Source organism: Hyla sarda, chromosome 7, assembly GCF_029499605.1.
Source record: "Hyla sarda isolate aHylSar1 chromosome 7, aHylSar1.hap1, whole genome shotgun sequence".
NCBI lineage: Eukaryota > Metazoa > Chordata > Amphibia > Anura > Hylidae > Hyla > Hyla sarda.
Genome location: NC_079195.1, coordinates 42,727,546 through 42,750,877, shown reverse-complemented (window position 1 = coordinate 42,750,877; position 23,332 = coordinate 42,727,546).

The window sequence follows — 23,332 nt, the reverse complement described above, 5'->3', positions numbered from 1 at the left end:
TTTGGGGGCTTCTGTTTTTACGCAGTACATTTTCTGTCAAAAATGACACCTTTTCTTTATTCTGTAGGTCCATACGGTTAAAATGATACCCTACTTGTATAGGTTTGATTTTGTATCACTTCGGAAAAAAATCATGAATACATGCAGGAAAATTTATACGTTTAAAATGGTCATCTTCTGACCCCTATAACTTTTTTATTTTTCTGTGTTCAGGGCACTTTGAGGACTCATTTTTTGCGCCGTCATCTGAAGTTTTTAGCGGTACCATTTATGTTCTGATCAGACTTTTTGATCACTTTTTATTCACTTTTTTGTGGTATAAAAAGTGATCAAAAATGCGCTATTTTGGACTTTGGAATTTTTTTGCGCGTACGCCATTGAACGAGCGGTTTAAAAAGCGGTATATTTTTATAATTCGGACATTTCCGCACGCGGCGATACCACATATGTTTATTTTTATTATTATTTACATAATGTTTTTTTTATTTTTGGAAATGCCGGGTGATTCAAACTTTTATTAGGGGAAGGGATAATTGAAAGGGTTAATGATTTTTTTACACTTTTCTTATGCAATATTATAGCTCCTATAGGGGGGGCTATAACATTGAATTAACTGATCTTTAACACTGATTGATTCATCTCCATAGGAATGGATCAATCAGTGTTTTCGGCGATTGAATGCTCAAGCCTGGATGTCAGGCTTGAAGCATTCAATCGGCGATCGGACTGCAGGAAGGAAGGTAAGAGACCTCCTCCTGTGCTACAGCTGTTCGGGATGCTGCGATTATACAGCGGCGATCCCGAACAGCTCCCTGAGCTAACCGGGCACTTTTACTTTCGTTTTTAGCCGCGCGGCTCAGCTTTGAGCGCGCGGCTAAAGGGTTAATAGCGCGCGGCACATCGATCAGTGCCGCGCGCTATTAGAGGCGGGTCCCGGCTTCACTATGACGCTGGGCCCGCCGCGATATAATGCGGGGTCACCGTGTGACCCCGCGTTATATCGCAGGAATGGGACTCATGACGTATGCATACGTCATGGGTCCTTAAGAGGTTAAGGACCAGGCCATTTTATACCTTTAGGACCGGAGCGTTTTTTGCCATTCTGACCACTGTCACTTTAAACATTAATAACTCTGGAATGCTTTTAGTTATCATTCTGATTCCGAGACAGTTTTTTCGTGACATATTCTACTTTAACATAGTGGTAAAATTTTATGGTAACTTGCATCCTTTCTTGGTGAAAAATCCCTAAATTTGATGGAAAAAATGAAAATTTAGCATTTTTCTAACTTTGAAGCTCTCTGCTTGTAAGGAAAATGGATATTCAAAATAATTTTTTTTGGGGTTCACATTTACAATATGTCTACTTTATGTTCGCATCATAAAATTTATGAGTTTTTACTTTTGGAAGACACCAGAGGGCTTCAAAGTTCAGCAGCAATTTTGAAATTTTTCACAAAATTTTCAAACTCACTATTTTTCAGGGACCAGTTCAGTTTTGAAGTGGATTTGAAGGGTCTTCATATTAGAAATACCCCACAAATGACCCCATTATAAAAACTACATCCCCCAAAGTATTCAAAATGACATTCAGTAAGTGTATTAACCCTTTAGGTGTTTCACAGGAATAGCAGCAAAGTGAAGGAGAAAATTCAAAATCTTCATTTTTTACACTCGCATGTTCTTGTAGACCCAATTTTTGAATTTTTGCAAGGGGTAAAAAGGAGAAAATTTTTACTTGTATTTGAAACCCAATTTCTCTCGAGTAAGCACATACCTCATATGTCTATGTAAATTGTTCGGCGGGCACAGTAGAGGGCTCAGAAGGGAAGGAGCGGCAAATGGTTTTTGGGGGGGCATGCCGCATTTAGGAAGCCCCTATGGTGCCAGGACAGCAAAAAAAACACATGGCATACCATTTTGGAAACTAGACCCCTCGGGGAACGTAACAAGGGGTAAAGTGAACCTTAATACCCCACAGGTGATTCACGACTTTTGCATATGTAAAAAAAATATATATATTTTTTACCTAAAATGCTTAGTTTCCCAAAATGTTTACATTTTTAAAAAGGGTAATAGCGGAAAATACCCCCCAAAATTTGAAGCCCAATTTCTCCCGATTCAGAAAACACCCCATATGGGGGTGAAAAGTGCTCTGCTGGTGCACTACAGGTCTCAGAAGAGAAGGAGTAACATTTGGCTTTTTGAAAGCAAATTTTGCTCTGGGGGCATGCCGCATTTAGGAAGCCCCTATGGTGCCAGAACAGCAAAAAAAAACACATGGCATACCATTTTGGAAACTAGACCCCTCGGGGAACGTAACAAGGGGTAATGTGAACCTTAATACCCTACAGGTGTTTCACAACTTTTGCATATGTAAAAAAATATATATTTTTTTTACCTAAAATGCTTGGTTTCCCAAAATGTTTACAATTTTAAAAAGGGTAATAGCAGAAAATACCCCCCCAAAATTTGAAGCCCAATTTCTCCCGATTCAGAAAACACCTCGCATGGGGGTGAAAAGTGCTCTGCTGGCGCACTACAGGTCTCAGAAGAGAAGGAGTCACATTTGGCTTTTTGAAAGCGAATTTTGCTCTGGGGGCATGCCGCATTTAGGAAGCCCCTATGGTGCCAGGACAGCAAAAAAAAAAAACCTCATGGCATACCATTTTGGAAACTAGACCCCTCGGGGAACGTAACAAGGGGTAATTTGAACCTTAATACCCTACAGGTGTTTCACGACTTTTGCATATGTAAAAAAAATATCTTTTTTTTTACCTAAAATGCTTGTTTTCCCAAAAATTTTACTTTTTTTAAAAGGGTAATAGCAGAAAATACCCCCCAAAATTTGTTAGGCAATTTCTCCCGAGTACGGTGATACCCCATATGTGGCCCTCAACTGTTGCCTTGAAATACGACAGGGCTCCAAAGTGAGAGCGCCATGCGCATTTGAGGCCTAAATTAGGGACTTACATAGGGGTGGACATAGGTGTATTCTACGCCAGTGATTCCCAAACAGGGTGCCTCCAGCTGTTGTAAAACTCCCAGCATGCCTAGACAGTCAACGGCTATCTGGCAATACTGGGAGTAGTTGTTTTGCAACAGCTGGAGGCTCCGTTTTGGAAACAGTGGCGTACCAGACGTTTTTCATTTTTATTGGGGAGGGGAGGGGGGTTGTATAGGGGTATGTGTATATGTAGTGTTTTTTTACTTTTTATTTTATTTTGTGTTAGTGTAGTGTAGTGTTTTTAGGGTACAGTCACACGGGCGGGGGTTCACAGTAGTTTCTCGCTGGCAGTTTGAGCTGCGGCAGAAAATTTGACGCAGCTCAAACTTGCAGCCGGATACTTACTGTAATCCTCCGCCCATGTGAGTGTACCCTGTACATTCACATTGGGGGGGGGGTGGACATCCAGCTGTTGCAAAACTACAACTCCCAGCATGTACGGTCTATCAGTGCATGCTGGGAGTTGTAGTTTTGCAACAGCTGGAGGCACACTGGTTGTGAAACATCGAGTTTGGTAACAAACTCAGTGTTTTGCAACCAGTGTGCCTTCAGCTGTTGCAAAAGCTACAACCTCCCGCATGTACGGACAGCGGAAGGGCATGCTGGGTCTTGCAGTTATGCAACAGCCGGAGGCATACTACTTTGGCTGGGGATGCTGGGGATTGTAGTTATGCAACAGCTGGAGACACACTGGTTTGCTACTTAACTCAGTGTGCCTTCAGCTGTTGCAAAACTACAACTCTCAGCAGTCACCGACAGCCAACGGGCATGCTGGGAGTTGTAGTTATGCAACCACCAGATGCACCACTACAACTCGCAGCATGCACTTTAGCTGATTGTGCAAGCTGGGAGTTGTAGTTATACAATAGCTGAAGGTACACTTTTCCATAGAAAAATGTGCCTCCAGCTGTTGCAAAACTACAAGTCCCAGCATGCCCATAAGGGAATGCTGGGAGTTGTGGTGGTCTGCCTCCTGCTGTTGCATAACTACAGCTCCCAGCATGCCCTTTTTGCATGCTGGGAGCTGTTGCTAAGCAACAGCAGGAGGCTGTCACTCACCTCCTACTGCTGCTGCTGCTCCATGCCGCGCAGGTCAGTCCCGCCGCCACCGTCACTCCTGGGGCCCCGATCCCAACAGGGACGCCGGGGATCGGGGTCCCCAGCACCCGGGGTGCACATCCCGCTCACGTCCTCCGGAAGAGGGGCGGAGCGGGTTGCGGGAGTGACACCCGCAGCAGGCACCCTGATTGGTCGGCCGGTAATCCGGCCGACGAATCAGGGCGATCATGAGGTGGCACCAGTGCCACCTCACCCCTGCTGGCTCTGGCTGTTCGGAGCCGTCTCTGATGGCCCGATCAGCCAATAATTTCGGGTCACCGGGTCACTGGAGACCCGATTGACCCGGAATCCGCCGCAGATCGCTGGAATGAATTGTCCAGCGATCTGCGGCCATCGCCGACATGGGGGGTCATCATGACCCCCCTGGGCGATATTCCCCGATGCCTGCTGAACGATTTCTGCAGGCAACGGGCACCGGCTCCGCTGATGGTTGCGGGGGGCCGGTAAAACACATGACGTTCTCATACGTCATGTGTCCTTAAGGACTCAGAAATGGAGACGTATGAGAACGTCATGTGTCCTTAAGGGGTTAAGTAGTTATCAGGCCGAGCGGCATCCATACTTGATTGACAGCCCTGGGAAAGGACGAAGGTACCACCACTCTGCGGCGATACCACATATGTTTATTTTTATTTACACTGTGGTTTTTTTTATGGGAAATGGGGGGTGATTTAAACTTTTAATAGGGAAGGGGTTAAATGATCTTTCTTCCCTTTTTTTCACTTTTTTTTGCAGTGTTATAGCTCCCATAGGGACCTATAACACTGCACACACTGATCTTTTACATTGATCACTGGTTTCTCATAGGAAACCAGTGATCTATGATTCTGCCGCTTGACTGCTCAGGCCTGGATCTCAGGCAATGAGCAGTCATTCGGCGATCGGACAGCGAGGAGGCAGGTAGGGATCCTCCTACTGTCCTGTAAGCTGTTCGGGATGCCGCGATTTCGCCGCGGCTATCCCGAACAGCCCACTGAGCTAACCGTCATACTTTCACTTTCACTTTGACCACTGGGGCTCGAGGACAGGACCCCGGTGCTCTTAGTGAGGAGCACGTGTCATCTACCAGTAGACAGCATGCGCTCCATTAATTTCTATGGGAGCGCCTCTGATGCCCGAAAGCTGTACTGGAGTCTTTTCGACGCTCCCATAGAAATGAATGGAGTGCGTGGCGGCTGCAGCACACGCTCCTCAATGAGCGCAGGGTCCTGTCTCGGGGATCCCGGTGGCCCCAGCTGTCGGACCCCCTGCGATCAGCTACTTAACCCCTATCCTTTGGAGAGTGGATAAGTTAATTTAGCTGAAGATCTCCTTTAATGTAAGCTAAATGACTGTACACAGCGTCAAATCTGCAGCATCAAATCCTGCTCTTCAAATATGCGCAGCATACTGTACGTGTCAATACACCCTTGTTGGGCTATGTTCGCAGACTTTCTTTGATTTCAATGGTACTCTGCTGCACTGTGCACACAGCATAATTTTCGTGGAAATAATAGATATGTCTAATCTTTGTGCGGATTCCGCTAGGAAATACATTGCCGTCTACAGACACGGCCCGTTTCCGAGTGGTCCTATTGCCTGCCGGAACATACAAATGTGCGGAGTGTTTTCCAGCTTCCCTTGAACTCAGTGGTAGCAGGGTTTTGAGCAATGAGTTTTGGATGTGGAGAGCAGCACATTTTCTGTGTCAAAATTAGAGCATTTTGTGAGTCCCATTGTATTCAGCAGACTTTCCATGCCAGAAAATTCAGTTTTCTGTGTCTGCAGAAAGAATGAACCTGTTCATTCTTTCTACAAACTCGACACAGAATGCATAACTGTCTATGAGATGGGCATTCCCAGCATAATATGCATACCCCTAGGTACCTGCACTCTCCGGAATGTCCGCAAAGAGATTTTCTGTGTGGACATTCCAGAGGTGTGAACATAGCCTTAGGGTAGGGTCACACATGCTGTATTTTGTGGCATATTTTGCTGCATATTCCCTGCTGCATATTTATCTACCAATTTAAGTCAATGGGTAGAAAAATTTGCCTAAATGTAAAATAAATACATTTGACAGAATTTTTTTGTGGTGTCCCGGTACCGTATTGTATACGTTACCTTTATGGAGGTCCCCATAGTCAGAGTCCCTAGGACGTCGGGGTCCCTCTTTTGTAGTTTTCCCCTTGTCACCCCTCGGTTAGTCAGTGACTGTATAGAAGTTCGTATAAGTATATAAACATGTATATATTTAATTGCCTACCTATTCAAGCGTAGCAGGACCTGCGGGTCACGTGATTAGGTTATAACTCTATGGTTTTGCTACAGGACCTTTGGTGGTTTAGTCATGTGATCACCCACAATCCATTGTAACAGTGAGTGACAGCTGTATTGACCAATCTAAAACGGCTCAGCCCCCTGCCCATATAAGGGAGCTGCAGCCATTAATCTCTCTCTTGTTCCTGTGCTGCCAAGCAAGCAGCATCTCTCTTGGGTTGCTGACTCTGGAAGAGGTAGGACCTCCGCAGCTTACAAGATGATTTACTAGGCCAAAGCCTTGCGGCCTAGGCCTCTAACATAGAGGATAGACTAAGAAATTCCCTGCTACTCACCGCAAGACCACTGGAACGAAATGCTCCCCTAAATCCGGTGGATCTCTGCTATATAATTCTTCAGAAGCTAAATTGGGCTTATCTGATCCCAACCGACTGTTAATCACTGCTCAACTATATGCATAGAGACTCTGTTATCTGGACTGTTACTATTGCTGCATGTACCGAAATTCTTCAGTAAAAGTTCCTGCAAGTTTTCAGTTAACAGTGGTTGTGGACAATCCTTTATTTCTGCATCACCTATTGCTCTTGGGAAGGGTGGCAATAGGCCTATCAAGAAACACAGCATTTAACCCTCACCCTGGCATCACGAGTGACAAGGGTTAACAGCGCCCTTAACTATACTGAACAGCAACACCCTAACTTCCCTACACCCCCACAAGGCTTGTTCCCAAATTCAGCCACCACAAGCCTACTTGGCATCGCACAAACAGGATTCAGGTGTGTGCCTACTGCTGTTGCCACTAGTGAAGTTTTACTCCCCCCCAGAAAGGGACGGACTTTATTCATGTGTTGCAGACCGCATTATCGTGTACAAGAGTGGTCCGCGTGGTGCAACTTGCAAGGGGGCCACGCGAAAAGTAAGGGGGGAGGCGAAAATTAATGCGCAGCAAGAATGTGTAAACTGCTAAACAAATTCATGCTACGATCCTCTGGTCCAGTCAGCATGGGAGGAGTCAACCTGCTATCAGAGAAGCACATGAAAAAGGCCCGCGCTGCGCCCCTTCCGCCCCTGAGCGTGGCTGCCAAGTTGCTGTGTCGCAACCGAAAGGGAACTTGGAGACATAGGAGTTGTTTCTGGGAGGACCGGAAGTCTGGGCTTCACCGATGACATCCTTCCTGCCGGCCTCAATTTTGGGGAAGCCCACTATAAAAGACACCATGCACAGTGACCTCTTCAGTCTGCACAGGGAGCCGGAGAGTACAGACATGGCGGAGAGCAGCGTTCCACGTGGTGAAGATGGCAAAAAGGCGCCGGAACAGCGGAAAGTTGTGGCAGACGCAGCCCGACCTTTTCAAGAACTTCGAATATAGAATAGAGTTAGTGCAGCTCAATCAATATTCTAACCCGAGGTTAACTGGTATGGTCTAAGAACCCCAAAAGACCAAATAGTAGGCAGAGAAAAATTATATAATAATAAAATATTATATAACCAGTCCTCAAGGGGTAGTGGAAAAAAAGAAAAAAGGAATAGGAGAAAAGGGGGTGACAATAAAAGTGATAATAAAAATAAATATGGTAATAAAAAGCCTGAAAGTGTACAATGAATTAAATAATCTTAAACATTTATTAAATTTTAATAATACAATCAATACCCGAGCAGGGCCCTTGCTCAGGTATTAAAAATATCGAATAAAGTGTCCTAAAATATGATGCTAAAAATTGCCATCCATCTCAGAAAAGAAGAAAAAATAGTCTATAGTAGCAAAAAATTTACAGCAAAAATTTGACAGATTCCACAAGTTTACATGTGCGAATTGAGGTAGACTTAAATGTCATTCATCAAAGTGTTGAGAGGAGAAGTTAGTAAAATGCCGGTAATTGTATCAAAAAGTAACAAAATTGTAATAGAATGCTGATACAGTTAACGATAGGATTAAAGCGATACTTTACCGCTGAGTAGACAGAGCTTGTAGGCAGTCGAGTGTCCCTGAAAACGGCAGATTCCAGAGAGCAATAGCAGTAAGTGTATGAGTGCGCTTCTCCTGCGGCAAGCACTCGCTTTCGGTACAGCAGTAACCGGCTTTGGATATTTGTGCGTTGAAAAAATCATTCTGCTTGGCACGAATCGGCAGCCGGCCTATAGGGGAGTTTCAGCAGAGGTGAGTCGGCGTCCGTGGGCAGTGTGAGTTGCGCACGATTTGCACTGGTCCTCAAACCGGGGTACTGCAGCGCTGTCAAGACTGGATCGGCTGGTATAGCGGCTATTAGCCGGTGGGATGGATATGGCAGTAGTAAAATACCAAGGGCTATACGCGTTTCACGACTAGTGTCGCATTCTTCAGTAGCCAAGATAAATTAAGGGGCTAGTACATACAGAGCAGGCTTAAATAAGGCAAAATCAGGTGATGTCACTAGAAGGAAAACCCGGAATAGACAGGTGAAAAAAATGTAGGTGGAGGTGATGTGAATATGTGTGGAATAAAATTGTAAAGATGGAAAGAAATGTAAGGCTAAAGGATATATTAAATAGAATATGATCGCATATCTGTAAATGAATGAATGTAATTAGATGAAAGTAATAAGAAGGGTATATATTAATGAATGAAAAAAGGAATATAGATGTCAAGAATTAGATCACAGTGATATGAATGAATGAAGGGGAAAATACTACATTGGTTTGTAGATATAGATATAGCTGAATATGAAAAAATAATGTGAAATATTAAATGATAAATAAATGAATATATATAAATAAATACAAATATGTAGGGATTATATGATGCAGAGAGAGTTGTATTGAACATGAAAAATTCTTAGATATAAAGAACATATAATATGATGTGTGGAATGGCTCATATATATCAGGGAAATAAAGAGGAAAATAGAAGAGATAGAAAAAGGGGGGAATAGAGAAGGGGGAATAAAAGGCAAAATGGACACATAAATAATATACAATATAAAATACAGCATAAAAGTAGCATAAAAAATTAAATTAAAAATGGTAAAATCTAGGAAGAGACAGAATAAATAATAGGTACCAATATTGTATATAATATAACAATCACAAAAGACATAAAAATCATAAAGCAGAGATAATGGACGTGGTGTCCACACGCGGGGTTGCCCCCAGGGTGCATCATCGTGTCGATAAACGACCAGACGGTGATGGACCATGGGGTGAAACCCCGCTGGTGGGAATCTCAAAGAAATCCAAAAAGTTCCATCTCGGCATTGAGGCCCTTAGGGACCAATGTGTCAAATTCAAAGATTCTTCCTCGCTTCTGCCTGGGACATACGTGGGATGGGATCACTCCCTCTCCAACATTTCTTAACTGAATGTAATGCAAAAAATGACAATTCAGAAGGATTATTATTATGTGACTGTCACGATGCCGGCTGGCAGGAGGTGGATCCTCTGTGCCAGAGAGGGATAGCGAGGACCGTGCTAGTGGACCGGTTCTAAGACACTACAGGTTTTCACCAGAGCCCGCCGCAAAGCGGGATGGTCTTGCTGCGGCGGTAGTGACCAGGTCGTATCCACTAGCAACGGCTCACCTCTCTGGCTGCTGAAGATAGGCGAGGTACAAGGGAGTAGGCAGAAGCAAAGTCGGACGTAGCAGAAGGTCGGGGGCAGGCGGCAAGGTTCGTAGTCAGGGGAGATAGCAAAGTTCTGGTACACAGGGTATAAACACACAAAAACGCTTTCACTAGGCTCTAGGGCAACAAGATCCGGCAAGGAAGTGCAAGGGAGGAGACTAGATATAGCCAGGAAACAGATGGGAACCAATTAAGCTAATTGGGCCAGGCACCAATCATTGGTGCACTGGCCCTTTAAGTCTCAGGGAGCTGGCGCGCGCGCGCCCTAGAGAGCGGAGCCGCGCGCGCCAGCACATGACCGCAGGAGACGGGAACGGGTAAGTGACCTGGGATGCGATTCGCGAGCGGGCGCGTCCCGCTGTGCGAATCGCATCCCCAACGGCCATGACAGGGCAGCGCTCCCGGTCAGCGCTGACCGGGGAGCTGCAGGGAGAAAGGCGCCGTGAGCGCTCCGGGGAGGAGCGGGGACCCGGAGCGCTAGGCGTAACAGTACCCCCCCCCTTAGGTCTCCCCTTCTCTTTATCGGGTAACTGCCTCCCCTGGGATGAGGACACCGGGAAAGGAAGGAGGGATTCCTCAACGGCAGGCAGAACCGCAGGAGTAGGAATGGGGAGAGAGGGCAGAGGGCGAGACCTGGCACGGGGCAGTGTGACACCAGGACGAGGGCCATGAGGGGACACAGAAGCTTGCCTGGGAGGGGGGGAGGGGCATTTCCTGTGGCAGGCAGAGTCCTTAATGACCTTAGGGGGACCGGATACAGGAGGAACCACAGAGTTACGGCAAGGGTTACTGGGAACCGGTTTTAGACAGTTCTTGGCACAAGAGGACCCCCAACTCTTGATCTCCCCAGTGGACCAATCCAGGGTTGGGGAATGAAGTTGAAGCCAGGGAAGTCCAAGGAGAATTTCCGAGGTGCAATTGGGGAGGACCAAAAGTTCAATCCTCTCGTGATGAGATCCGATGCTCATAAGAAGGGGCTCCGTGCGGAAACGTATGGTACAGTCCAACCTGGCTCCGTTGACCGCGGAGATGCGGAGTGGCTTGACAAGACGGGTCACCGGAATATGGAATTTATTCACAAAGGACTCCCGAATAAAATTCCCAGAAGCTCCAGAGTCCAGACAGGCCACGGCTGAGAGGGGAGAGCTGGCTGAAGTGGAAATCCGAACAGGTACCTTGAGACGTGGAGAAGCCGACTTGGCATCAAGAGACGCCACACCCACGAGAGCTGAGTGTGAGCGTGCGTTTCCCAGACGTGGAGGACGGATTGGGCAATCCACCAGAAAATGTTCAGTACTGGCACAGTACAAACAAAGATTCTCTTCCTTACGGCGATTCCTCTCTTCCAGGGTCAGGCGAGACCGATCCACTTGCATGGCCTCCTCGGCGGGAGGCCTAGGCGCAGATTGCAGTGGAGACTGTGGGAGAGGTGGCCAGAGATCTAAGTCTTTTTCCTGGCGGAGCTCTTGATGCCTCTCAGAAAAACGCATGTCAATGCGAGTGGCTAGATGAATGAGTTCATGCAGGCTAGCAGGAGTCTCTCGTGCGGCCAGAACATCTTTAATGTTGCTGGATAGGCCTTTTTTAAAGGTCGCGCAGAGAGCCTCATTATTCCAGGAAAGTTCAGAAGCAAGAGTACGGAATTGTATGGCGTACTCGCCAACGGAGAAATTACCCTGGACAAGGTTCAGCAGGGCAGTCTCAGCAGAAGAGGCTCGGGCAGGTTCCTCAAAGACACTTCGAATTTCCGAGAAGAAGGAGTGTACAGAGGCAGTGACGGGGTCATTGCGGTCCCAGAGCGGTGTGGCCCATGACAGGGCTTTTCCAGACAGGAGGCTGACTACGAAAGCCACCTTAGACCTTTCAGTGGGAAACTGATCCGACATCATCTCCAGATGCAGGGAACATTGGGAAAGAAAGCCACGGCAAAACTTAGAGTCCCCATTAAATTTGTCCGGCAAAGACAGGCGGAGGCTAGGAGTGGCCACTCGCTGCGGAAGAGGTGCAGGAGCTGGCGGAGGAGATGGTTGCTGCTGCTGTAGCTGAGACTGAATCTGCTGTAGCTGCGACTGGAGTTGCTGAGTCATGGTGGTCAAGTACGACAGCTGGTGATCTTGTTGGGCAATCTGTCGGGCTTGCTGGGCGACCAGTGTGGGGAGGTCGGCGACAACAGGCAGAGGAACTTCAGCGGGATCCATGGCCGGATCTACTGTCACGATGCCGGCTGGCAGGAGGTGGATCCTCTGTGCCAGAGAGGGATAGCGAGGACCGTGCTAGTGGACCGGTTCTAAGACACTACAGGTTTTCACCAGAGCCCGCCGCAAAGCGGGATGGTCTTGCTGCGGCGGTAGTGACCAGGTCGTATCCACTAGCAACGGCTCACCTCTCTGGCTGCTGAAGATAGGCGAGGTACAAGGGAGTAGGCAGAAGCAAAGTCGGACGTAGCAGAAGGTCGGGGGCAGGCGGCAAGGTTCGTAGTCAGGGGAGATAGCAAAGTTCTGGTACACAGGGTATAAACACACAAAAACGCTTTCACTAGGCTCTAGGGCAACAAGATCCGGCAAGGAAGTGCAAGGGAGGAGACTAGATATAGCCAGGAAACAGATGGGAACCAATTAAGCTAATTGGGCCAGGCACCAATCATTGGTGCACTGGCCCTTTAAGTCTCAGGGAGCTGGCGCGCGCGCGCCCTAGAGAGCGGAGCCGCGCGCGCCAGCACATGACCGCAGGAGACGGGAACGGGTAAGTGACCTGGGATGCGATTCGCGAGCGGGCGCGTCCCGCTGTGCGAATCGCATCCCCAACGGCCATGACAGGGCAGCGCTCCCGGTCAGCGCTGACCGGGGAGCTGCAGGGAGAAAGGCGCCGTGAGCGCTCCGGGGAGGAGCGGGGACCCGGAGCGCTAGGCGTAACAGTGACTCATGAAAATGAAGGGATAATGGATGGGATTTCATGCCTTTTTTAATGTTATAGATAAGTTCTGATATTCTGATTTTTAGCTGGCGTTTAGTGCGTCCTATACATTGTTTACCACACTTACACTGGATGAGGTATATGACACCCTTGCTGTTACAAGTTAGACACTCTTTGATTTCATGAATGTATGATTGGATGTGGAGACGACTTCTAAATTTTTTCTAGCGAATTTAGTGGTTCTGCAACCTAGGCATGTGCCACATCTATTAAAACCAATTGATTGAAACCAGTTTGATGTTACTTGTTTGGAAGGGGGTTTAATTGTGGGGGCTATTTGGATCCCTAGATTGGCCGCTTTTGTGTATACAACGGTAAATATTGGCCAATAATTTTATCATTTTTTAGAAGGTGCCAATGCTTTTTTAGAATTTTTTCTATCTGTTTATAATCTTTGTTGAATGGTAAAATGATTTTGGCTTCAGGTTCTGATATCACTGGATCTCTGGTTTGTGTAAAAAAAAGTAGTTCTATCAAGGTTTTTTGTTTTTAAAAAGGATTTATCTAAAATTTGTTGTGGGTATCCTTTTTCAAAGAATTGGTCTGTGAGTTTAAGAGCCTCATCTTCAAATTGGGTTTCTAAAGTGCAATTGCGCTTTAGTCTTCTATATTGGCTAAATGGAACATTTAAAAGCCACCTTGGAAGATGGCAGCTGTTAAAACGGATAAAACTATTCTTGGATACAGGTTTGTGATACGTACTACATATTAGTTTTGGAGAATTTACTGTGATTAAAAGATCTAAAAATTCCAGAGATTCAGTGCTAATATGGGGAGTAAAATTTAGATTAAGCAAATTAGTGTTGAGTTCCTGGATAAAAATCTCTAAAGAGTCTCTAGGTCCCTTCCATATGAATAAAATATCATCAATATACCGTCGCCAGAGCACGAGATCCGCGCCTATCCTGGGAGAGATACTGGTATCCTCCCAGGCTGCCATGAATAGATTGGCATAACTGGGCGCAAATCTCGTGCCCATAGCTGTGCCGGTCAACTGTAGATAAAAGGCATCTTCAAAATAAAAATAGTTATGTGTGAGTATAAAAGTGATAGAATCAAGAATAAAATCAATTTGGGTTGGTAAAATGTCTCCCTTCAATAAAAAATATTTGACTGCCTCTAGACCGGCTTTGTGTTGAATGACGGTGTATAGAGAACTTATGTCCAGGGAAGCTAGTATAAAATCAGGTTCCCATGTAACGTTCTCTAAAATTTGAATAATTTGGGTGGTGTCTTTAAGATAAAAATTAGTCGACTGTACAAAAGGTTGTAAAAAACGGTCTATATACTGAGATAAATTGGAAGTGAGAGATTCAATACCGGATACAATCGGTCGGCCGGGAGGGTTCAAATTATCTTTATGAATTTTTGGGAGACAATAAAAAACTGGTGTCCTCGCTTGAGTGCCTAAAATAAAGTCGTGTCCTTTGGAGGTAAGTATGTCTAGTGAAAGTGCATCGTCACAAAGTGTCTTTAGTGCTTTAATAAAATCTTGGGTGGGATCAGATTTAAGTAACATATAGGTTTTAGTATCAGCTAATTGTCTATGGCATTCATTGTTATATTTATCAGTATCTAACAGTACAATACCACCTCCCTTGTCTGCAGGGCGAATAGTAACATTTTCATTTTTTTGGAATTCAGAAATTGCTATTTTTTCTTTATGGGTAATATTATTGTGTTTGGATGTGGTTTTAATTTTTCTCAGATCTGCTTGTATGGATTTCTTAAAAGCTAGAATATCCGGTCCTGTTTCGTGTTTCTGATAAAAGCTGGATTTTAAGGTACATGAGGTATGTTTGTATGGATCAGTCTGAGTGGGAGGGGTAAAGTAAGGCTGTTTAAGAAAATATTTCTTAAGGCAAAGACGTCGGACATATTTTTCTATACCTATATAGGTATCGAATTTACTGATTGGTTGACTGGGGGCAAATTTTAGCCCTTTATTGAGTAAAGTTTGTTGGGGTTGTGTGAGAGAAATGGAACTGAGGTTGAAAATAATTTCTGTATCTTTTAGTGTGTCTTGCCCAATTTTTGGGGGGGTTGTGTTTCTTCTAGAATTTAGCTTATGTGTTCTGCGTACCCTCTTTTTTTGGGGGTACACATGTGGTGCGTGGTGTGAATGACAGGAATTTGGTGAATTTCTGCTTGTACTGTGCGTATCTTGGGTGGAAGTTGTTCTGGTTTTGGAAATTGGGAGGTGTAGTTGGTGTCGGTGAATGTGGGGGGGCGATATTGTTGGTAAGAGGGTCTGTGGTGATGATAATAATTTTGATATGGTGTTTGAGAAGGGTATCTGTGTGGGGATTGGTGTCTGTGTGGGGATTGGTACCTGTGATAGTGTCTTTGGGTGGGAGAGTGATAGTTTGGGTAGTAAGGACGATAACGTCCGTGTGGTGATGGATTGTGATTCCTCCATGTTTGGTTTTTGCCTAAAAAAACGATGGTCATTATTGTTATCAGTAAGTGATGTGAATCTGTTATTTGTGGGACATTGTATACTGGCATTAGCTGAGGTTGATCTCCATTCTTTTTTGGATTTTCTTTAACTTGAGATACTATTGGATTTTTGGTGTTTTTTGTTAATTGCCAAGATATCTTTTTAGACTTCTTTTGAGTGATTTCTTTTTCTAGACTGTCTAATTTTTTTAATGTGAATTCTTCATATGTTTTATATTCATCATTAATAGGCAATGTACCCAAATTTTCTTTCATCTTAGATATTTCACTGTCCAATTCTGAGACCAGTTTTTTTCTTCTTTCTATAATCAATTTAACAATGCTAATAGATTGTTCTTTTAATAAGGATTCCCATTTGAGATTAAATTGATCACTGCTGAGTTCACTAGCAGCTATCTTGTGGACTGATAGTCCTTTTGGTGTAATACCCAAATTTAGATAATGTTCTAAACTTTTGACCTCCCATTGTTGTCTAAGTCTTTTACAAAGGATATTCTCTAATTGTCTAAATGTTTGGGCTATAGAAATAACATTCTCCTGGTTATCAGTGTGTAGAATCTAAGAACTGGCGAAAAGCGAAATTCATCAATAGTTTTTTTTCTTATTTTCTAAATGTGTCCAGATAGTCATAGTGATATAGAGAGAAGATAGAAAAAGGTGTATGAGATTGATGAGCACAAAGAATCACTAGGGGTAAAGGAAATGTGAATATAGAATAGAGTTAGTGCAGCTCAATCAATATTCTAACCTGAGGTTAACTGGTATGGTCTAAGAACCCCAAAAGACCAAATAGTAGGCAGAGAAAAATTATATAATAATAATAAAATATTATATAACCAGTCCTCAAGGGGTAGCGGAAAAAAAGGGAAAAGGAATAGGAGAAAAGGGGATGACAATAAAAGTGATAATAAAAATAAATATGGTAATAAAAAGCCTGAAAGTGTACAATGAATTAAATAATCTTAAACATTTATTAAATTTTAATAATACAATCAATACCCGAGCAGGGCCCTTGCTCAGGTATTAAAAATATTGAATAAAGTGTCCTAAAATATGATGCTAAAAATTGCCAGCCATCTCAGAAAAGAAGAAAAAATAGTCTATAGTAGCAAAAAATTTGACAGATTCCACAAGTTTACATGTGCGAATTGAGGTAGACTTAAATGTCATTCATCAAAGTGTTGAGAGGAGAAGTTAGTAAAATGCCGGTAATTGTATCCAAAAAGTAACAAAATTGTAATAGAATGCTGATACAGTTAATGATAGGATTAAAGCGATACTTTACCGCTGAGTAGACAGAGATTGTAGGCAGTCGAGTGTCCCTGAAAACGGCAGATTCCAGAGAGCAATAGCAGTAAGTGTATGAGTGCGCTTCTCCTGCGGCAAGCACTCGCTTTCGGTACAGCAGTAACCAGCTTTGGATATTTGTGCGTTGAAAAAATCATTCTGCTTGGCACGAATCGGCAGCCGGCCTATAGGGGAGTTTCAGCAGAGGTGAGTCGGCGTCCGTGTGCAGTGTAAATTGCGCGCGATTTGCACTGGTCCTCAAACCGGGGTACTGCAGCGCTGTCAAGACTGGATCGGCTGGTATAGCGGCTATTAGCCGGTGGGATGGATATGGCAGTAGTAAAATACCAAGGGCTATACGCGTTTCATGACTAGTGTCGCATTCTTCAGTAGCCAAGATAAATTAAGGGGCTAGTACATACAGAGCAGGCTTAAATAAGGCAAAATCAGGTGATGTCACTAGAAGGAAAACCCGGAATAGACAGGTGAAAAAAATGTAGGTGGAGGTGATGTGAATATGTGTGGAATAAAATTGTAAAGATGGAAAGAAATGTAAGGCTAAAGGATATATTAAATAGAATATGATCGCATATCTGTAAATGAATGAATGTAATTAGATGAAAGTAATAAGAAGGGTATATATTAATGAATGAAAAAAGGAATATAGATGTCAAGAATTAGATCACAGTGATATGAATGAAGGGGAAAATACTACATTGGTGTGTAGATATAGATATAGCTGAATATGAAAAAATAATGTGAAATATTAAATGATAAATAAATGAATATATATAAATAAATACAAATATGTAGGGATTATATGATGCAGAGAGAGTTGTATTGAACATGAAAAATTCTTAGATATAAAAAACATATAATATGATGTGTGGAATGGCTCATATATATCAGGGAAATAAAGAGGAAAATAGAAGAGATAGAAAAAGGGGGGAAAGAGAGAAGGGGGAATAAAAGTCAAAATGGACACATAAATAATATACAATATAAAATACAGCATAAAAATAGCATAAAAAATTCTATTAAAAATGGTAAAATCTAGGAAGAGACAGAATAAATAATAGGTACCAATATTGTATATAATATAACAATCACAAAAGACATAAAAAGAGGAATCATGAAGCAGAAATAATGAAAGAAGAGATGGAAGCTTTATTCATCCGCAAATGGGACCATCCCATTTGGGGAGGAGCCTCTAGAACGACGAAGAGCAACTGTGGCCAAGTTCGACAAGGTCAGAGGTTATGGGACACTCCTAGATTGCCACACAGGGCAAACCATCCTCGTAAACCGGCGAGCAGTACAGAGGCCATAAGTTCTACTCCTTGGAGGTGGGTGAAATTGTGGAGTACACCCCCGTCCAGAGCCTGCGTGGAGAATGGGCTGCAGCGGTCACAAGACCAACAGCCCCAACACAGCTTCCCTTCAAATACTTTCTGTCTACAGATTGGGAATCGGATCCCTTCAACCTGAGCCCGAAATGGTCTGCTCCTGATGCCTCCACCACCGTACTCAAGGAGGAGGAGCCTCTACAGCATCAATCATCTTCTGTGTACAGTAAAGTGCCAAGTCATGCTCAAGATCAAGAAAGTTGGCCTAAATTGCGGGCACCAAAGACCGTACCTTGACCCTCTCGGAGCAATGAGAGTTTGTCTGTTCCAGAGGTACCAACGCACGTACCTAGGCCCTCTCAGAGCAATGAGAGTTTGCCTCCTGCACAGGTACCAACGTATGTACCAAGGCCTTCTTCTGACATGGAGAGTTTGCCTGCTTCCAGGGTACCGATGAAAGTGTTTTGCCCCACTCCTGATATGGCGAATGTGCTAAAACCTTATGCACCAACTGTGATCCCGGCCAGTAAGCCTTTGGTCACTCTAAATCCTACTGTTACCCATTCTACTCTCACCAATGTGGTGTGGGAGAGTTATATTAACTCCTCGCCTGCTCCAGATGTTGGGAGGTATAAAGGATCTACAAAAGGCACAAGAAGATTCAGGAGAAATGTCTTTTGAAGGACTGTAAAGTAATGTTTATTGCTTTTCTATGTTAACTACTTTTGTTTTTTAGTAACCAAGTTCAAGACATGTGCCTAGCAGGACTGTGCTAAGATTGTTCCAGTTTCAAGTTCAGCAATGTAACCCTTAAGCTTTGTGCCTGACCATCAAGTCAAGAGACTCCTAGCCAGTAGGAGATTCGTAAGTTTTGTGCCCGGTTTAATTGGGACAACCGTGAAACATAGACTTCTAGTGTAGGTGGACTGCAGATCCTTACATGCCCATTTTATGTACATAACCCTATATTTATAGGACTCGCTGGCTAAATGTTGCACTTATCAGGTGTATGCGCCTGAACCTTGTTGGAGTGTTAATAAATGTATCATAAAGATGTATATGGTTCCTGTACACAGAAAAATAGCTTTGTGTCTGTGTACATAAAAAGTAAGTAAAGGCTGTACACGGAAAATTGTCCGCTATATGCACGTGTACACCAAAAACAAAAATGTAAATAACTCTTGTACACATGTACATGCAAAGGTATAAAAATGCTAAAAGGTGTTTAAGTAGTTGCTCAATAGGGGACTCTCTTGGCTCCTCCAAGAGTGACATTGTTTCTAGTCGCCAATCGCTAGCACCTGTCTCAACAAAAATAACAGGATAACTTACCCTTAAGATAGCAAGACTAACTAGTAAGCAGTACTTGCACACATAGTACTTAAACTACTCACTTAAATGTACTACCTCAGTCTTTTCAGTACATACACAAAAACAAAAGTATATCTCACATTCAAGACACACTTAGGAATTGTAGCCTATTGATACCCAATTCCTGCCACTGTTAGGTACACTCATATCTCTTTTCTCTGTATTACGTGTGTGAGATGCTCTACCTGGCCAGTAGGTGCTCTTGCAAGCTTAGAATTAAACACGTATTTCTATAGGTAACCTAGGTAGGTTATACTGTTGTGTTCTAGGGGTAAGTAGCTTGTAGCCGATAGACCCTAGTAGCCATCCTTATTGGTAGATAGCCTTGGGCAAGCCAATATACCCTTCTGTGTACTAACAGGTGACTCATCGTGGCAAAAAAAATAAAATGTGGTGAGATTTCAAAATGTTTACACAGCTTGAGACTAAATGTTATAGAGAGCTGTATATCAATGTCTAGGTAGCCTCATAAATGTCATAGAGAGCTATAATTAATGTCTAAGGAGTTAGAAACTAAAGTTTAGATAGCTTCATCACTGTCTAGATAGTTTCAAAATGTCTAGATGAATTCCTATTGTCTAGTCAAGATACTAGTAGGAGTATCCAGAGAATATAAATGTGTTTAATGTTTACTTAGGTTTTGTCAGGATGTATAAAAATGATATATATATATATATATATATATATATATATATATATATATATAAAATCCTGTTTTAGTCCTAGTTCCTCTGCCTTAGGGGACAGGCGTCGGGGTCGACTTATTTCAAGTAAGGGGGTTTGTGGTGTCCCGGTACCGTATTGTATACGTTACCTTTATGGAGGTCCCCATAGTCAGAGTTCCTAGGACGTTGGGGTCCCTCTTTTGTAGTTTTCCCCTTGTCACCCCTCGGTTAGTCAGTGACTGTATAGAAGTTCATATAAGTATAAGTATATAAACATGTGTATATTTAATTGCCTACCTATTCAAGCGTAGCAGGACCTGCGGGTCACGTGATTAGGTTAGAACTCTATGCTTTTGCTACAGGACCTTTGGTGGTTTAGTCATGTGATCACAATCCATTGTAACAGTGAGTGACAGCTGTATGGACCAATCTAAAAAGGCTCAGCCCCCTGCTCATATAAGGGAGCTGCAGCCATTAAGCTCTCTCTTGTTCCTGTGCTGCCAAGAAAACAGCATCTCTCTTGGGTTGCTGATTCTGGAAGAGGTAGGAGCTCCGCAGCTTACAAGACGATTTACTAGACCAAAGCCTTGCGGCCTAGGCCTCTAATATAACGGATAGACTAAGCAATTCCCCGCTACTCACCGCAAGATCACTGGACCTAAATACTCCCCTAAATCCAGCGGATCTCTGCTATATAATCCTTCAGAAGCTAAATTGGGCTTATCTCATCCCAACCGACTGTCAATCGCTGCTCAAGCTATATGCATAGAGACTCTGTTATCTGGACTGTTACTATTACTACATGTACCGAAATTCTTCAGCAAAAGTTTCTGCAAGTTTTCAATTAACAGTGGTTGTGGACAATCCTTTATTTCTGCATCACCTATTGCTCTTGGGAAGGGTGGCAATAGGCCTATCAAGAAACACAGCATTTAACCCTCACCCTGGCATCACGAGTGACAAGGGTTAACAGCACCCTTAACTATACCGAACAGCAACACCCTAACTACCCTACACCCCCACAAGGCTTGTTCCCAAATTCAGCCACCACAGTTTTTTTTTTGGTCATTGCTCATCATAAGTCGTGGAATAAAAAGGAATCAAAAAGTCCTGTTCATTCCATGATAGTGCCAATAAAAACTAAAGATCAAGGGTTGCTGCAAAAAAGGAAACATAAAACATGAGAAGAAAAGAAAAATGAAAATCACTGCGGCGGAAAGGGGTTAACCTGCACATGGTCATGTTTCTTGGGTTTTGGCCAGTTCTAGTTGAGAAGAAAGTGTTCATCGTATTACAGGTGAAGCAAAGGTCAAAGACTCTGAGTTAAAATTTTGCAACCTGGCTGAGGAAAAGTATACAGTCTGTAGATAATACGGTTCAATAATGCTCTAATCTGCTCATATTACTGATGGAAAAAAGTGTGGTAGCTTGGGGGTGTAGGGTAGGTAGGGTGTAGCTGTGCAGTGATGAAAGGGTGTTGGTTTAACCCTTAACTGTCGTGACACCAGGGTGCGGGTTCCTCTCTGTAAATGTATCCTACCGCCACCCGTCCCAGGAACGATAGGGAGGAATAAAGGATTGTCCACAACCGGAATCTTAGTAAACTGAAGATAACTTTACTGCAGATTTTATGCAGGTTAAACGTAGTAACAGTCTTTACAGAGGACCGGACTTTAGGTTCCTCACAGGTTTGGTTGGGAACTTATAGGGAATAAGCTTGAAGGATTTGCTTTACGCTGTTCCACTGGATTTAGGGGTATTGTTTAGGTCCAGCAGTCACGTAGGATTAGGATTGAGTTAGATTGAACTCACGGTTTTGCATTCGGCTGAAGTTAGCAGGCTTCAGGCCTAGATTTGTCTTGAAGGTACACACGGAGCTTCTATCTCTCTGCTAGTCCGGAACCCAAGAGAGTGAGTATTGGATAACAGCGCCCTTATATCTAAAGGGGCAGGCTTCAAGCTTATTGATCTCCCAGACCTGTCAGTCCTAATACAATGCATTGTGGTACATCACGTGACATGAGCACCTGACCTGGAAGGTCCTTAACCTTAGCAGAACAATATAATTATTAATCATGTGACCTAAGGTCCTGGAAGCAACATTTACACTATACAATATATAAAATATGTACATAAAATTAAAGAAGGAAGAGTCGACTAGGATTATCCCACTAAGAGCATCCCATCAGTACGGAGGAACTCTGACTTTGGGGACTTATTACACAAGGTACAGTGCACGTACAGTATCGGGACACCACAAACCCCCTTACTTGAAATGAGTCGGCCTCGACGATTGTCCCCTGAGACAGAGGGACGAAGTACTGAGACTTTTTAGACTGTCTTGGGCATAATTTGAAATGTCCTTTTAGTCAGGCTGTATCAACACATAACAAAAGAGTCCTTGCTTTTGATAAAAGTCATTGCAGGCTCGAAATATTAAAACAGTTTTTTTTTCTTTCTTATATTTGTATACCAACAAGATTATATCACTTTACTGTACAAACATGGGAAGCTAGTAAACTCATGAACAGGATTGTATTGTCCATGAATTCATGAACAAGATGACATTATGACACATGAAATATATCCTATCATTTATTGACTTTTATTATTTACTTTTTTCCTTCTCTACTTTGACTAAACTGTTAGAATTATGTATGCTAAGCTGAGAGTTACTACATACTAAGACATTTGAATCTCACTTTATATTTTTATTTATACCACATTAGTTACCTGTTATGCACACTGGTGTTGTAATGGCTTGTCTGAGGCTGTCTAACCAAAACCTAGCTAATAGGGTCCTTTGGCTACACGCACTTATCCCTAGAACTCTTCCTAGGTAATCCTAACATAGGTTACTTTACTGAATATGTGTATACACTTAGGCTTACAGGAGCGCCTTCTGGCCAGGAAGAGCATCCTGAACACGTAGAAATAAAAATAACAAGTTAGTGTACAAACAGTGGTATGGAACTGAATAATGACACGTTACAGTCCCTAAAGCTTTGTGTTGAGTTACTTGAAGTGTGAGATATTTATTTTGTGTACTGAAATTAGTGTGAGGTAAGTACACTAGAGAAGTGAGGATATGCACTATGTGTACATGAAATTATTTGGAAGTCAGTCTTGGTATCTGAGGGGTAGATTACCCTGAGTAGACCTTTGAAACCGACGCAACACCACCTCTTGGCTATCAGGAACTTTGTTGATCGACAACTCTCTGAAAACTTCAGTCCCTGAGGGACCAG